General features: G+C 41.0%; 1 protein-coding gene across 1 annotated transcript in view; it reads left to right on the forward strand.

Moving 5' to 3' along the window:
* The window catches only part of CENPC (centromere protein C), a 375,071-nt gene that overhangs the window by 163,802 nt on the left and 192,449 nt on the right, over positions 1 to 18,820 (forward strand). The window lies entirely within an intron of this gene.

The following is an 18,820-nucleotide window of genomic DNA, read 5'->3' on the forward strand; positions in this document are numbered from 1 at the left end:
CAACAGGAAATGGCAAAGAGCCCAGCAAAGCTGGTCACATGATCCCTCCTAGGCTCCGCCTACCCCAGTCATTCTCTTTGCCGTTGTACAGGCAACATCTCCACGGAGATGGCTTAGAGTTTTTTAGTGTTTAACTGTAGTTTTTATTATTCAATCAAGAGTTTGTTATTTTAAAATAGTGCTGGTATGTACTATTTACTCAGAAACAGAAAAGAGATGAAGATTTCTGTTTGTATGAGGAAAATGATTTTAGCACCGTAACTAAAATCCATGGCTGTTCCACACAGGACTGTTGAGAGCAATTAACTTCAGTTGGGGGAACAGTGTGCAGTCTCTTACTGCTTGAGGTATGACACATTCTAACAAGACGATGTAATGCTGGAAGCTGTCATTTTCCCTATGGGATCCGGTAAGCCATGTTTATTAAGATAGTAAATAAGGGCTTCACAAGGGCTTATTAAGACTGTAGACTTTTTCTGGGCTAAATCGATTCATTATTAACACATATTTAGCCTTGAGGAATCATTTATTCTGGGTATTTTAATATGATTATATCGGCAGGCACTGTTTTTGACACCTTATTCTTTAGGGGCTTTCCCTAATCATAGTCAGAGCCTCATTTTCGCGCCGGTATGGCGCACTTGTTTTTGAGGACAGCATGGCATGCAGCTGCATGTGTGTGGAGCTCTGATACATAGAAAAGTCTTTCTGAAGGCATCATTTGGTATCGTATTCCCCTTTGGGCTTGGTTGGGTCTCAGCAAAGCAGATTCCAGGGACTGTAAAGGGGTTAAATATAAAAACGGCTCCGGTTCCGTTATTTTAAGGGTTAAAGCTTCCAAATTTGGTGTGCAATACTTTTAAGGCTTTAAGACACTGTGGTAAAATTTTGGTGAATTTTGAACAATTCCTTCATACTTTTTCGCAATTGCAGTAATAAAGTGTGTTTAGTTTAAAATTTAAAGTGACAGTAACGGTTTTATTTTAAAACGTTTTTTGTGCTTTGTTATCAAGTTTATGCCTGTTTAACATGTCTGAACTACCAGATAGATTGTGTTCTGACTGTGGGGAAACCAAGGTTCCTTCTCATTTAACTATATTTATTTTATGTCATAAAAAAAATTTAGTAAAAATGATGCCCAAGATGATTCCTCAAGTGAGGGGAGTAAGCATGGTACTGCATCATCCCCTCCTTCGTCTACACCAGTCTTGCCCATACAGGAGGCCCCTAGTACATCTAGTGCGCCAATACTCCTTACTATGCAACATTTAACGGCTGTAATGGATAATTCTATCAAAAACATTTTAGCCAATATGCCCACTTATCAGTGAAAGCGCGACTGCTCTGTTTTAGAAAATTCTGTAGAGCATGAGAACGCTAATGATATGGTTTCTGAAGGGCCCCTACACCAGTCTGAGGGGGCCAGGGAGGTTTTGTCTGAGGGAGAAATTTCAGATTCAGGAAACATTTCTCAACAAGCTGAACCTGATGTGATTACTTTTAAATTTAAGTTGGAACATCTCCGCGCTCTGCTTAAGGAGGTGTTATCCAATTTGGATGATTGTGATTATCTGGTCATTCCAGAACCACTATGTAAAATGGAAAAGTTCTTAGAGGCCCCGGGGCCCCCCGAAGCTTTTCCTATATCCAAGCGGGTGGCGTACATTGTTAGTAAAGAATGGGACAGGCCCGGTATACCTTTAGTACCTCCCCCCATATTTATAAAATTGTTTTCCTATAGTCGACCCCAGAAAGGACTGATGGCAGACAGTCCCCAAGGTCGAGGGGGCGGTTTCTACTCTACACAAGCGCGCCACTATACCCATAGAAGATAGTTGTGCTTTCCAAGATCCTATGGATAAAGAATTAGAAGGTCTGCTAAAGATGTTTGTTCTGCAAGGTTCCCTTCTACAACCAATTGCATGCATTGTCCCTGTCACTGCAGCCGCGTGTTTCTAGTTTGATGAGCTAGGAAAGGCGATTATTAGTAATTCTTCTTCTTATGAGGAGATTATGGACAGAATTCGTGCTCTTAAATTGGCTAATTCTTTCACCCTAGACGCCACCTTGCAATTGGCTAGGTTAGCGGCGAAAAAATTCTGGGTTTGCTATTGTGGCGCAGAGCGCTTTGGTTAAAATCTTGGGCAGCGGATGCGTCTTCCAAGAACAAATTGCTTGACATTCCTTTCAAGGGGAAAACACTCTTTGGCCCTGACTTGAAAGAGATTATCTCTGATATCACTGGGGGCAAGGGCCACGCCCTTCCTCAGGACAGGTCTTTTCAAGACCAAAAATAAACCTAAGTTTCGTCCCTTTCGCAGAAACGGATCAGCCCCAAGGGCTACGTCCTCTAAGCAGGAAGGTAGTACTTCTCAAGCCAATCCAGCCTGGAGACCTATGCAAGGCTGGAACAAAGGAAAGCAGGCCAGGAAACCTGCCACTGCTACCAAGACAGCATGAAATGCGGGCCCCCGATCCGGGACCGGATCTGGTGGGGGGCAGACTCTCTCTCTTCGCTCAGGCTGGGGCAAGAGATGTTCTGGATCCTTGGGCGCTAGAAATAGTCTCCCAAGGTTATTCTCTGGAGTTCAAGGGGCTTCCTCCAAGGGGGAGGTTCCACAGGTCTCAGTTGTCTTCAGACCACTTAAGAAGACAGGCATTCTTACATTGGGTAGAAGACCTGCTAAAAATGGGAGTGATTCATCCTGTTCCATTAGGAGAACAAGGGATGGGGTTCTACTCCAATCTGTTCATAGTTCCCAAAAAAAGAGGGAACGTTCAGACCAATCTTAGATCTCAAGATCTTGAACAAGTTTCTCAAGGTTCCATCGTTCAAGATGGAAACCATTCGAACACTTCTTCCTTCCATCCAGGAAGGTCAATTCATGACCAAGGTGGATTTCAAGGATGCGTATCTACATATTCCTATCCACAAGGAACATCATCGGTTCCTAAGGTTTGAATTCCTGGACAAGCATTTCCAGTTTGTGGCGTTTTCTTTCGGATTAGCCACTGCTCCTAGGATTTTCTCATAGGTACTAGGGTCCCTTCTGGCGGTGCTAAGACCAAGGGGCATTGCTGTAGTACCTTACTGGGACGACATTCTGATTCGAGCGTCGTCCCTTCCTCAAGTAAAGGCTCACACGGACATTGTCCTGGCCTTTCTCAGATCTCACGGATGGAAAGTGAACGTGGAAAAGAGTTCTCTATCTCCGTCAACGAGGGTTCCCTTCTTGGGAACTATAATAGACTCCTTAGAAATGAGGATTTTTCTGACAGAAGCCAGAAAAACAAAACTTCTAGACTCTTGTCGGATACTTCATTCCGTTCCTCTTCCTTCCATAGCGCAGTGCATGGAAGTGATAGGTTTGATGGTAGCGACAATGGACATAGTTCCTTTTGTGCGCATTCATCTAAGACCATTACAACTGTTCATGCTCAGTCAGTGGAATGGGGACTATTCAGACTTGTCTCCGAAGATACAAGTAAATCAGAGGACCAGAGACTCATTCCGTTGGTGGCTGTCCCTGGACAACCTGTCACAAGGGATGACCTTCCGCAGACCAGAGTGGGTCATTGTCACGACCGACGCCAGTCTGATGGGCTGGGGCGCGGTCTGGGGATCCCTGAAAGCTCAGGGTCTTTGGTCTCGGGTAGAATCTCTTCTACCGATAAATATTCTGGAACTGAGAGCGATATTCAATGCTCTCAAAGCTTGGCCTCAGCTAGCGAGGGCCAAGTTCATACATCAACCATCAGGGGGGAACAAGGAGTTCCCTAGCGATGGAAGAAGTGACCAAAATCATTCTATGGGCGGAGTCTCACTCCTGCCACCTGTCTGCTATCCACATCCCAGGAGTGGAAAATTGGGAAGCGGATTTTCTGAGTCGTCAGACATTGCAGGGACAGATTTCTGCCTTGTCTGTGTTACTTCACAAAAAGCTGGCAGCTGTGCCAGATGTTCTAGCCTTTGTTCAGGCTCTGGTTAGAATCAAGCCTGTTTACAAAATTTTGACTCCTCCTTGGAGTCTCAACCTAGTTCTTTCAGTTCTTCAGGGGGTTCCGTTTGAACCCTTACATTCCGTTGATATTAAGTTATTATCTTGGAAAGTTTTGTTTTTGGTTGCAATTTCTTCTGCTAGAAGAGTTTCAGAATTATCTGCTCTGCAGTGTTCTTCTCCTTATCTGGTGTTCCATGCAGATAAGGTGGTTTTGCGTACTAAACCTGGTTTTCTTCCAAAAGTTGTTTCTAACAAAAACATTAACCAGGAGATAGTTGTGCCTTCTTTGTGTCCTAATCCAGTTTCAAAGAAGGAACGTTTGTTGCACAACTTGGATGTAGTTCGTGCTCTCAAATTTTACTTAGCAGCTACTAAGGATTTCAGACAAACTTTGTCTTTGTTTGTTGTTTATTCTGGTAAACGGAGAGGTCAAAAAGCAACTTCTACCTCTCTCTCCTTCTGGATTAAAAGCATTATCCGATTGGCTTATGAGACTGCCGGACGGCAGCCTCCTGAAAGAATCACAGCTCACTCCACTAGGGCTGTGGCTTCCACATGGGCCTTCAAGAACGAGGCTTCTGTTGATCAGATATGTAAGGCAGCGACTTGGTCTTCACTGCACGCTTTTTCTAAATTTTACAAATTAGATACTTTTGCTTCTTCTGAGGCTATTTTTGGGAGAAAGGTTTTGCAAGCCGTGGTGCCTTCCATTTAGGTGACCTGATTTGCTCCCTCCCTTCATCCGTGTCCTAAAGCTTTGGTATTGGTTCCCACAAGTAAGGATGACGCCGTGGACCGGACACACCTATGTTGGAGAAAACAGAATTTATGTTTACCTGATAAATTACTTTCTCCAACGGTGTGTCCGGTCCACGGCCCGCCCTGGTTTTTTTAATCAGGTCTGATAATTTATTTTCTTTAACTACAGTCACCACGGTAACATATGGTTTCTCCTATGCAAATATTCCTCCTTAACGTCGGTCGAATGACTGGGGTAGGCGGAGCCTAGGAGGGATCATGTGACCAGCTTTGCTGGGCTCTTTGCCATTTCCTGTTGGGGAAGAGAATATCCCACAAGTAAGGATGACGCCGTGGACCGGACACACCGTTGGAGAAAGTAATTTATCAGGTAAACATAAATTCTGTTTTTTTTTTAAATTTTAAATATTTTATTGTTTTTAAAAAAAGATATCTTTATCATTCCCCAGTTTTGCATACCAACACTATTATATTTATATACTTTTTACCTCTGTGATTACCTTGTATCTGAGCCTCTGCAGTCTGCCCCCTTATTTCAATGCTTTTTACAAATTTGCATTTCAGCTATTTAGTACTTACTCATGAATAACTCAATGGAAGTGAGCACAATGTTATCTATATGACACACATGAACTTTCACTCTGCCTGTGAAAAGCTAAAAAAATGCACTGAGATAAAGAGCGGCCTTCAAGTGCTTAGAAATTATCATATGAGCCTACCTAGGGCTTGCCTTAAAGGGATACTGAACCCACATTTTTTTCTTTCATGATTCAGATAGAGCATGGGATTTTAAGCAACTTTCTAATTTACTCCTATTATCAATTTTTCTTTGTTCTCTTGGTATCTTTATTTAAAAAAGCAGGAATGTAAGCTTACAAGCCGGCCCATTTTTGGTTCAGCACCTAGGTTGTTCTTGCTGATTGGTGGTTAAATGGTATTTACCAATCAGAATGCGCTATCCAGGGTCTGAACCAAAAATGGGCCGGCTTATAAGCTTACATTCCTACTTTTTTATATAAAGATAGCAAGAAAATGGATAATAGTAGTAAATTAGAAAGTTGCTTAAAATTCCATGCTCTATCTAAATGATGAAAGAAAAAAATTGTGTTCAGTGTCCCTTTAAACAAAGAATACCAAGAGAACATAGCACATTTGATGATAAAAGTAATTTCAAAAGTTGTTGAAAATTGCTTGCCCTATCTGAATCATGAAAGATTTTTTCTTCATAAATGGAAAGAGTCAACAGCTGCATTCATTACTTTTGGGAATTCAGAACCTGGCAACCAGGAGGAGGCAAAGACATCCCAGCCAAAGCCTTAAATGCTCCTCCCACTCCCCTCATCCCCCAGTCATTCTTTGCCTTTCGTCCCAGGAGGTTGGCAGAGAAGTGTCAGAAGTTTTCGATAGTCTCTTATAGAGGGTAGTACTCTTCGGCATGGGACTGAAGCTTTAAGTTGTCCTGTCAGCCTTTCAGTGAAAGCATGGATGAAAGTTAGAGTCCGGAGATGCAGGGAGAGTCTTTCTGCAAAATCATCCCGACTCATATTAACCGCTCCACAAGCGTAGATTCCGGTAAGATTGTTTCATTTTACTTTCATCATCAATGTATTATAATTACAACTATTTATCTGAGAGGTTCTACAACCTTTCGGGGATAACTTTAACATAGGGTGTCAGTGAGGCTCCTTTTTGTATCTAAGAATCAAGGATTAATATCTCCTGAGGGAAGTTATTGAACAGGGGGGTTTATAATCATGTTTGTTATGTAATTCTGTCTGCTATTGTGTAGTGTTGCTTCGGCTTATGGCTATTTTGCAACATAATGTCCTATGTCTAGTGACGCTGCCTTTATGGTCGGGCGCGCTTTTGCATGGACTGCACGGTTTACCTTGTGACTCCATTTTTGCATTCCTGACCGTGTGGCGACGGAGATATCCTGGTCCGCTGGTATCTGGTTCTCTGGAGGTGGTGAGTGTCCCATCCATTGGGGGTGTAAGGTGCCATTTAGATTTCTTATCGGTTCATTTTTTATTCAGTGTCCCAGTCATGGAGGATTATGATTTTTTTGGCTACGGATGTCTCTGATTTAGACTCTACTTCTTGTGAAGAATATGAATTGGCCTGGGTTATACATGCCCATCAGTTATGTTACGAATGCTGTTTTAGAGTGCTCTGTTCCTCGGGATCGGGGAATCAGGTGCCACTGAGCCATCCGCCTCTGGGGATTCTATTTCCCACGAGACGAGTTCCCTACCACCAACTATTACTACGCATGCAGGTAACCCAAACGCTACTTATCCTTCTATAGAGTGTGGCCTGTTCCCACTGGAGGTTACGACATGGTTCCCCATGGCCATATCTTTGGCACTGACGCATCTGCACCTCACCTCCCGGGAGTGTGCTTCTTTTCTTGTCAGTTTCCGTTAACTGGGGCTTGTCAGGCGTGGGATTGCATGGTCCAGTTCAGCCCTCCGGGGGAGTGACTGCCCTTGAGGCCTCAGGGGGTCAACCTTCAGGGCCGGTGTTTTCTTTTGTCCCAGCGGAGGTATGTTGCGCCTTCGTGTTCTACTAAGGCACGTTTTTGGCACTACTGGATCCCACTCTTAATGGGTCTGGGGATTCTCGGTCTTAATCTTCGACTGGGTTGCATGCAAAGACATAAGGGGATGAAGTCATCATCTTATAGTCTTTGTTATTTGTGTATCTTGTTCCAGTTCTGAGTTTGGAAGTCTCGGACCCCTGTTGGGCTAGTCCTGCGGGGCTGTCAGTTCTTCCTGGGCGATAACCTATGGGTTGCCTTATCTCTTTTTCTTCATCCGGTGAGGATGATTTTTATTTGGTCTAAAGCTCAGGTTGTGGTGTGATGTTTCCTTCGGGAACTTTCTGCTCTGGAATTGATACTGGCGATTTTGTGGTCGCACCGTTTAAAAAAGTCTGTCTGACTGTTCTTTATCCCTCCATCTCGGGGGAGACTGTATGTGGCCTTGACAGTGCTAGGGGCCCTTGGTTTCAGTCTGGTCCTGACTGGGTACAAATCCCTCTGTCTTTGAGGCCTAGTTCAGACACGTGGCGCCTTTTTTATGTCCGGTTGGTCCGGTGAGGGCGCCTAGTGATCACAATATGATTTGTGTTGTTTTCTTGTTTTATTTAGCAAGCTTCAACTAGCATCCTGAGAGGACTTGAGGGTCCGTGGTTGCTTAAGGGCATGGGGGATTAGTTCAGTCCTCATTCGCCTTTCAATCTAGTGGGCTGGGACTCAGTTGAGAGCCGCACCGACATGCTCAGTCGTTTCTGATATTTCTGGGAACTAGAGTCTTCCTTCCCGTTGTGGGTTTAGAGGCTTGGAGGATTTAGGTCCTTCATACCGCCGTTCTTACGGTATTTGCCTTTCATGGTCTCTTTGGAAGTGTCCTTTTAGAGGTTCTCTTCCTTTGGGTCGAGACTTTCTGGACTTCGTCGTTTTTTTCTGGCGGCTTTGGCTGCTTCATTAGGAAGTGAAGGCCGTGAGGCTCTGTCTTCCTTCAGGAGTTAGTCGTCTCCATATCAGGGGCAATAAGAGGTGTTGTCTCTTTTTCCAAGCTTTTTGCTTAGGTGATGTTTTTCTGCCTGGGTTCGGGATGCTTTGCATTCTTCTCCCTTGGGTGTGGTCCTCTGGAATGTTAATCTGAAAGGATAATGGAGACTAGCCTTTCTTCTACTCTCTTCGGGTGACTCTGTTCTCGTTCTCATTTCCCGTAGTGTTGCCCTTGGGGCCTTTGGGCTCTAGAGAAATTGCGTGACTTTGTTGTGGCCTAGCACCTTGTTGGGGGGGTGTTGACCTCCGGCTAAGGGTGTTCTCTTCCCTTTGGGCTGGGAATTAGAAGTGAGGCTTTTCCCGGTTCTCATCCCCTGTGAGGTCTGATTGCTTCAAATAGGGTATCTTGTGTTCCCTGGGGGTGTCGTTCGTTGTAGTACGATTTTTGGGTCCCGGGTTCTTGTCTTGGATCCTTCTTGGATGTCTGGAGATTTATAATCCTGTGGACTAGTTCTAGACGACCCAGTTTTTTTCAGGGACCCTATGTTGTGATATAGGGACTAGCTCATTGGGCTTGCAAGCAGGAAGGCCAGAGTTCACATTTACCTTTGGGTACTGGTTATCAACTTTAAGGCCTTACTTGTCCTTCAGACGTAGTGTGCTCCTCTTCATAGGGAGTTTTTTCTCTGTTGGGTCAACCGTGGTGTCTGGATACTTTTTTCATTCGGTCCATGTTTTGATCATACTATGACTTCATGTCTTGTGGACATGTACGCTGTTCTTATCTGTGCCCTTCCCTTTTGAGGGAATAGTTTGTCTTCCTTATGAGCTGGGGTTCCTCGCTCTGGAGGGTCTTTGTCCTGCCCTGTGTGTAGGAGGTTGGATCAGGTGGCTTATCTCTGTAAGGGGCAGCATCTGCTGCTCTGTGAGCTCTGTTCCACCTGTTGGAATTTGATCTCTCTATGTAAAGACTGTCTAAGAGAGCTGTGACAGTTCTTCCTACGGATCTATTGCACTTTTCTCTGTTCCAGGTCCCAGGGGGTTCTCCTTGGAAGTGCCTTATTTTGGAGGAGCGGATTGGGTTGGCACCCGAGCTCTGTTGATCATTCCCTGTGAGCTTTGTGGTTGGGGTCTTTCTGTCCCCCCTGTCTGTCAGACATGTTTGTTGCTTGGGCTGGTCCGGTGTTGGGAAGGACTGGCGGCTCTTAGCTTGCAACGTTATCCGCTGGTTAGTGGATACTTAGCAATCTGAAGGTTCCTATCTTCAGCTGCTTTCTGCTTGCCCTGCAAGAATTTAAGTTTCAGAGTCATTTTTAGAGGACTGCAGCGTGCAGTGTTTTTACTTCAGGTGTTGTTCGTCTGACCTATCTGAGCTTGCTGCACGAGGATTAGTTTCTGAATATTTCGGTATTCTGAGCTACCTTTTTGCGACTTGGGGACCTTCGTCTTCAATTGCTTTTTAGAGTGCGGTTGCACTGTGTTGGGGGAAGATCCTCTCTGTTTCAGACTCCCGGCCTTATCCCGTGGTTTCGGTTTTTCTGGGGTCTGGGTATTGCCTCCCCTTGTTTCTATGAGACTGGTGGGTCTCTGTTGGTCTGGAGTTCCTTATGCTAGCTGGACAGCTAGCTCAGCATACTAATGCACTGTGGCTACTCTGCACTGTAGCAAACCGAGGGTTGCAAGTCAATCCCCAGCGAGGTCTACTCAGCCTTCCTCCTTTCAAGGTTGATATGATGCGCAGTGCCTTGAGTCCTTTAAGGGGATTAGCTGCGCTTTAAAAGTACATTCATGTTTTCTCTGTGTCTTTCCTTCTCTGTGGAAGATTACGGTAGCTTGTTCCCTTTCTTTAGTAAGGGGCGTGTTGCTTGGAGACCGACTGCCGGGCGATGGTGTCTCCTGGAGTCTGTTGACTCAGTCAAGTCTAGTTTCTGTGGTCTCTAGCAAGGCTTGTGCACTATCTGCGGGTCAGTGTCCTTGGGTCATTTCCAAAGTTGTTCTCGGCTTCGGACGAAGTGGGATTTTGTTAGGTAGGGGTTTCAGGCCTGGTGCCCTTAGAATGGGCCGCCTCTTGTAGCCCCCCGTTTTTTGCTTTTAGTGTCCTCTATAGCTTGGGTATTGTTTTCCAAAAAGCTATGAATGCAGCTGTGGACTCTTTCCAATTATGAAGAAAAACATAAATTATGCTTACGCTTCTTCAGATGGAAAGAGTCTACAGCTCCCCGCCTGTGTTTTTATGTGGGGCGGCCATAATTTATGTTCTGGCACCTTTTCACCCTGATATTTCTTCTACTGTTCCCTGTTCCTCGGCAGAATGACTGGGGGATGAGGGGAGTGGGGGGAGTATTTAAGGCTTTTGGCTGGGGTGTCTTTGCCTCCTCCTGGTGGCCAGGTTCTGAATTCCCAAAAGTAATGAATGCAGCTGTGGACTCTTTCCATCTGAAGAAAATAAAATTTATCAGGTAAGCATAATTTATGTTTTTGTCTCTAAGTAAAACGAAAATCTTTACAATTGGTAAAATAGGTTACTCCGTTTGATCAGCAAATATAATTTAAACTGAAGAGCCATATCTAGATTTTTGTGTTTGTGGCTCACAGGCTCCTGGCGTTTGTCAAGCACTGGCTTATTCTAATAGGCTGTCATGAACAAATCATTAAATGATTGTTGTAATGTAGGCACATGAAGAATATCTGATTTGCTATTTTATTTCTTGAAGGGACATTAAACACTATATAAATGCTAGATAGAATGAAGCATTCAAAGAAAAGATTAGTCTGAGAATAACTAACATGTAGATGTAATTTTTAAAGTTTCATTAGCTGTTTAAATAGTGATGAAATAAGTGTAAAGTCTTACTGTCTATAAAACAATGGGAGCTGCCATGTTATAACCTAAGTTACCTTCTCTGCTGTGGCCTATTAGGGACAGAGATATAAATAGGTCACTAGAGTGCAGCCAATGGCTGTGTAGGTTAAAACCGGTTTCTGCACTTCCATTTCCATCGGGAACTAAAAAGCTCACAATTTCAGATTGGAATTACAGGAAAAGGGGACAAAATTAAATGATGAAATTATATTGCATAGTTGTTTCTATATATATGATTTATCATTCTATATTACCATCTCAAAGTGTTTAATGTTCCTTTTAAGCACTAAATTTTTTTTATAATAAATTATAATAATTGTGAGAAAAGAAAAGAAATAGGCGCATACAAGGAGAATCCACAAATTCTAACCTAATGCATACAATAGGGTAAACACAGAGAAAATTATAAATGCACCATCCAAAATATCGATGTGTGATGGATATCTTATATATGCATAAAATATATATACATATAGATATGTGCACATAAATAATAAATAATTAATAATTATGTAAGAGGTTAAAATTCTAATAAATCTAATAAAACTCTTAATAAAATTAAAATGACCAAAATGACACTAAGCACGAAAGGTGGGAATTGCAACATCCACCTCAATAAAGAAACGGAAAGTTCAATCAAAGTCCAGAACTGGTTACTCTGAAAACATATTCGTTTGTAACAATATGGGAATCCAATCCCTTACAAATATCCTACTTACATAAAGTAACCTCAATCTGATGAGATAAGTGCCGCACATGATATGGACAAATTCTCAGTTGTCGTATTCCCAGTGATCTTGCTTCGGTGTATCTGAGGGTTCTTTTACTACAGCGCTGATCCTTCACTTTTTCACATACATTGTTTTACCCATTAGACTAGCTCGCTTATTTGTATACGTCTCCAAGTGTGATATTATATCATACTATCTCACTTGTGAATATTAGTGATTATGAATATGGAGACTATTCTAACCCAGATACAAAACAGAGAAAATTGTCTGTGTATGAAGCAGAAACAAACAGCTGTTTGCGAAAATGGAAAAGTTAAAGGATTACTTTCTGTTATAATTTTTAAGCTAAACAACTAACATATTAAAGTTAATAAACATTAATTAAAACCTACTGACCTATATTTTCTCCAAAACGAAGTTTCATAACGTTCTAAAAGTTATATCTTTTATTCGCCGATGATCACGTTTTCCTGCCCACTATTTTCAGCACTGAGTGTTCAAAATACTTAAACCAATAACTTTGTGTTTAAAGCGCCATTTTGAAACCTAGGTATTGTAAACGGATTGGTACAGAGCAAAGGATAACCACGGAGTGGGTTTGGAAAACAATTAAATTTGCAGACAAGATTTCTGATATACGGTAGAGATATGTAAATGAAATGCTATTGATAAAAAGCGTATTTGGGGTAGTTAGTAACAGGCATAGAAAATATTTACTTACAGTGGCCCTTTAAGTCGCAAACAGTTGTTAAATTGGCATGATAGTAATAATTTAGAAAACTATTTGAAATATAATTTATTTACAAGGTTTTGAAATTAGAAAAAACTTTGATTATAGATAATTCTGAACTAGAGCTTTTGACTGAGTGGGACACGACTGGAAGAATGTTCTATAACGTTTATTAATATTCTAATTAAATACAGAAACAAAAAAGTTAAATCATTGGGGAAAGAAATTAAGTACATACGTGACAAATTAAATAACTTCAAGGGGGATGTCTATTACCAGGAATTAGACAGAGAAAACAAAAGCAAATTGAATAGATTTGATAGTTTGGTAGAAAAGAAAAAAAAATGAATACATTTATGAGGGATTTCCAAAGCTGACACTGAGGCAGAAGGGGTGTGGACAGAAATTCCAGATACCACTTGCATAGAGATGACTAATACTGGTTGGCTTTGTATTAATTCTCCAGAGTATTCAGTTAATGAATCGTATAGGGAATTAGCTAGAAACACACATGGTAATCAGATGGAAGAGATGGGAAATCCCAATATAAATGGAAACAGAAAAAATGAGACACATAGGGAATGGGATACAAATATAACTATGATTAGGAATACTAATAACTATCAAAATAGAAATAATAATAATAACAAAAATTATTTTCATAATAGGAGCAAGAATATGAACCATAGATACCATAATAATACAAGAAGTCAAACATGGAGCAGGCCAGGTACAAATATAAGAAAACAGCATAATAGGTTTTCTTTCCTAAGATATGGAGAGTCCACAACGTCATCAATTGCTAGTGGGAAAATCACTCCTGGCCAGTAGGAGGAGGCAAAGAGCACCACAGCAAAGCTGTTAAGTGTCACTCCCCTACCCATAATCTCCAGTCATTCTCTTTTGCCTCTGTCAATGGAGGAGGTGAAGTTTGGTGTCTGATGAAATGAATTCATTTTTTGGGTATTTTTCCCTGCAAGCAAGGATTTGTGGTTTAGCTTAGTCCATGTTAATCTCTTCAGTAAAGGTTACTTTTAAAGTGATGGTAAATTTTTTGCTATATAAACATACATTATTATAGCTTATGTCATAACTTGATAAATCAATATGTTTTTTTTTTGGTTATCTCAAAGGTTTGATTATAATTTTTATATGCAATTTATTTGGCTGATGTTGCAGCTGCATCAACTTTTTGGTTGGAGAATTTAGCGCAACAAGAACTGGATTCTGACTTATCTAGCATTGTTTGCTTACTGCAACATGCTAATCATTTTAATTGTGATGCTATTTTTGATATTATCAAAATTGATGTTAGATCCATGTCTTTAGCTATTTTAGCTAGAAGAGCTTTGTGGCTTAAATCTTGGAATACTAATATGACATCTAAGTCTAGATTACTATCTCTTTCTTTCCAAGGTAATATTATTTCAACTGTTACTGGGGGGAAGGGATTTTTTTTTTGCCTCAGGATAAAAGACCTAAGGGTAAATCTAAGGCTTCTAATAGTTTTCATTCCTTTCGTCAAAATAAGGAACAAAAACCAAATCCTTTCCCCAAGGAATCTGTTTCCAATTGGAAGCCTTCCTCAAATTGGAATAAATCCAAGCCATTTAAGAAACCAAAGTCAGCCCCTAAGTCTGCATGAAGGTGCGGCCCTCATTCCAGCTCAGCTGGTAGGGGGCAGATTAAGGTTTTTCAAGGATGTTTGGATAAATTCTGTCCAAAATCAATGGATTCAAAGTATTGTCTCTCAGGGGTACCGAATAGGATTCAGAGTAAGACCTCCTGTGAGAAGATTTTCTCTCTCACGCATTCCAGCAAATCCAGTAAAAGCTCAGGCTTTCCGGAGTGTGTTTCAGAACTGGAGTTTTCAGGGGTAATCATGCCAGTTCCTTTTCAGGAACAAGGTCTGAGGTTTTATTCAAATCTATTCATTGTCCCAAAGAAGGAAAATTCATTCAGACCAGTTCTGGATCTGAAAATTTTGAATCGTTATGTAAGAGTACCAACTTTCAAGATGGTGACTATAAGGACTATTCTGCTTTTTGTTCAGCAAGGACATTATATGTCCACAATAGACTTGCAGGATGCATACCTTCATATTCTGATTCATCCTGAGATTCTCTTTTCTAGACAAGCATTACCAATGTGTTGCTCTTCCATTTGGCCTAGCAACAGCTCCAAGAATCTTTTTAAAGGTTCTCGGTGCCCTACTCTCTGTAATCAGAGAGCAGGGTATTGCAGAGTTTCCTTATTATGACGATATCTTGGTACTAGCTCAGTCTCTACGTTCTGCAGAATCTCACACAAATCAACTAGTGTTGTTTCTTCGAAAACATGGTTGGAGGATCAATTTACCAAAAAGTTTCTTGATTCCTCAGACAAGGGTCACCTTTTTAGGTTTCCAGATAGATTCAGTGTCCATGACTCTGTCTCTAACGGACAAGATACGTTTGAAATTGGTTGCATCGTGTCAGCACCTTCAGTCTCAGTAATTTCCTTCAGTGGCTATGTGCATGGAAGTTTTAGGTCTTATGACTGCAGCATCGGACGCGATTCCTATTGCTCGTTTTCACATGAGACTTCTCCAGCTTTGTATGCTGAATCAATGGTGCAGCGATTATACAAAGATATCACAATTAATATCCTTAAATCCCAATGTTCGACACTCTCTGACGTGGTGGTTAAATCACCAGCGTTTATTTCAAGGGGCTTGTTTTGTTCGCCCAACCTGGACTGTGATCACTACAGGTGCAAGTCTTTCAGGTTGGGGAGCTGTTTGGGGATATCTGACAGCACAAAGGGGTTTGGAAATCTCAAGAGGCAAGATTACCAATCAATATTTTAGAACTCCGTGCAATTCTCAGAGCTGTTCAGTTTTGGCCTTTGTTGAATAGAGAACCGTTCATTTGTTTTCAGACAGACAATATCACAACAGTGGCATATGTCAATCATCAGGGTGGGACTCACAGTCCCCAAGCTATGAAAGAAGTATCTCGGATACTTGCTTGGGCGGACTCCAGCTCCTGTCTAATTTCTGCGGTTCATATCCCAGGTGTAGACAATTGGGAGGCGGATAATCTCAGCAGTCAGACTTTCCATCCAGATGTGTTTTCTCAGATTGTTCAGATGTGGGGTCTTCCAGAGATAGATCTGATGGCCTCTCATCTAAACAAGAAACTTCCCAGATACCTGTCCAGGTCCAGGGATTTTCAGGCGTAAGAAGTGGATGCACTGACACTTCCTTGGTGTTATCAACTTGCTTATATTTTCCCGCCTCTAGTTCTTTTTCCAAGAGTGATCTCCAAAATCATCATGGAACAATCGTTTGTGTTGCTGGTGGCTCCAGCATGGCCTCACAGGTTTTGGTATGCGGATCTTGTTCGGATGTCCAGTTGCCAACCTTGGCCACTTCCATTAAGGCCGGACCTACTGTCTCAAGGTCCGTTTTTCCATCAGGATCTCAAATCATTAAATTTGAAGGTATGGAAATTGAACACTTAGTGCTAAGTCATAGAGGTTTCTCTGACTCAGTGATTAATACTATGTTACAAGCTCGTAAATCTGTCTCTAGAAAGATTTATTATCGAGTTTGGAAGACTTACATTTCGTGGTGTTCTCATAAATTCTCTTGGCATTCTTTTAGAATTCCTATAATTTTACAGTTTCTTCAGGATGGTTTGGATAAGGGTTTGTCTGCAAGGTCTTTGAAGGGACAAATCTCTGCTCTTTCTGTTTTATTTCACAGAAAGATTGCTAAACTTCCTGATATTCACTGTTTTGTACAGGCTTTAGTTCATATTAAGCCTGTCATTAAATCAATGTCTCCTCCTTGGAGTCATAATTTGGTTTTGAGGGCATTACAGGCTCCTCCATTTGAGCCTATGCATTCTTTGGACATTAAACTACTTTCTTGGAAAGTGATGTTCCTTTTGGCCATCTCTTCTGCTAGAAGAGTTTCTGAGCTATCTGCTCTTTCTTTTGAATCTCCCTTTCTGATTTTTCATCAGGATAAGGCAGTTTTGCAGACTTCATTTAAATTTTTACCTAAGGTTGTGAATTCTAACAACTTTAGTAGAGAAATCGTTGTCCCTTCCTCGTGTCCTAATCCTATGAATTCTTTGGAAAGATCCTTTGATTCTTTGGATGTGGTGAGAGCTTTGAAATATTATGTTGAAGCTACTAAAGATTTCAGGAAGACTTCTAGTCTATTTGTTATATTTTCTGGTCCTAGGAAAGGTCAGAAGGCCTCTGCTATTTCCTTGGCTTCTTGGTTAAAACTTTTGATTCATCAAGCTTATTTGGAGTCGGGTCAGGCTCCGCCTCAGCGAATTACAGCTCATTCTACTAGATCAGTCTCCACTTTGCGGGCTTTTAAGAATGAAGCTTTAGTTGATCAGATTTGCAAAGCGGCAACTTGCATACCTCTTTGCATACATTTAATAAATTCTACCGTTTTGATGTATTTGCTTCTTCAGAAGCAGTCTTTGGTAGAAAAGTTCTTCAGGCACCTGTTTCAGTTTGATTCTTCTGCTGATGTTTTAAGTTTTTCTCGTCATTATAGAATAAACTTATAATTTGGGTTGTGGATTATTTTTTCAGCGGAAAATGGCTGTTTTTTATTTTTTATCCCTCCCTCTCTAGTGACTCTTGAGTGGAGTTCCACATCTTGGGTATTGATATCCCATACGTCACTAGCTCATGGACTCTTGCCAATTAAATGAAAGAAAACATAATTTATGTAAGAATTTACCTGATAAATTCATTTCTTTCATATTTGCAAGAGTCCATGAGGCCCACCCTTTTTATGGTGGTTATGATTTTTTTGTATAAAGCACAATTATTTCCAAATTCCTTTGTTGATGCTTTTACTCCTTTCTTTATCACCCCACTACTTGGCTATTCGTTAAACAGAATTGTGGGTGTGGTGAGGGGTGTATTCATAGGCATTTTGAGGTTTGGGAAACTTTGCCCCTCCTGGTAGGATTGTATATCCCATACGTCACTATCTCATGGACTCTTGCCAATATGAAACAAATGAATTTATCAGGTAATTTCTTACATAAATTATGTTTTTGATTACTTAAGACACTCTCAGCTATGGTTCTTTGTGTATTAATGTAAAGTTCTAAATATATGTACTGTACTTATATTTGCCATGAGTCAGGTTTATGTATATTTCCTTTTGCAGACTATCCGTTTCATATTTGGGAAAAAAACATATTTAGTAAAATGTATTTCTTACCTGGGGTATAGTCTTTTTTTTTTTTTTTTTTTAAATTGACTGCTTTTTCATTAAATTAAAGGTTGCAAAATGCTGATGTTTATTGCGTCATTCTTGGCGCAAGAATTTTTTGCCACGAAGGTACGTCCGGTGACGCAAATTCGTTATTTCCGGCGTCTTAGTTGATGCTGAGTTTCCTTGCACAAGGTTGCATCTGCAATGACGCAAGTGTGTCATTTCCGGATGTTATTAGCACCAAAAATTTAATTTTGCGTTGTGCGTCATACTTGGCGCCAAATAATTTAATTCTTTAAAACCCTATTCCTATATTCCTCTTGCCTTTTTCTATGTCAGAGAGCTATGCTGTTTGCATTTTTTTCCCCATTCCTGAAACTGCCATATAAGGAAATTGATAATTTTGCTTTATATTTTGTTTTTCCTCTTACATTTGCAAGATGTCTCAGAAACCACTGTCGGAACCCTGCTGTCTGATAACAGTTCTACCAAAGTTAAGTGTATCTGTGGAGATTATATCTCCAGCTGTGGTATTTGTCATGATAAGCTTTTACATGCAGCGAATGTATTCATCAGTAAAAGTATAATGCCTGTTGTTGCTTCAACATCTAATCTACATGATATCCCTGTGAATATAAAATACTTTATTGCTGATGCGATTCAGAAGGCTTTGTCTGCTATCCCGCCTTCTAATAAATGTAAAAGGTCTTTTAAAACTTCTCATAAAGTTGATGAAATTTCAAATGACCGACAACATACTGATTTATCCTCCTCTGATGAGGATCTATCGGATTAAGAAGATCCTACCTCAAATATTGACACTGACAAATCTACTTATTTATTTAAAACTAGTAAACGTTAAAATTCTGTTTATAAACCTCCTGTGGTTACTCCAGAGGTTTCTCCAGTTCCTGATGCTATTTCTGATATGATTTCTAAGGAATGAAATAGGCCTGGTACTTCTTTTATCCCTTCTTCGAGGT

The sequence above is a fragment of the Bombina bombina genome, chromosome 2, assembly GCF_027579735.1.
Source record: "Bombina bombina isolate aBomBom1 chromosome 2, aBomBom1.pri, whole genome shotgun sequence".
NCBI classification, from domain to species: domain Eukaryota; kingdom Metazoa; phylum Chordata; class Amphibia; order Anura; family Bombinatoridae; genus Bombina; species Bombina bombina.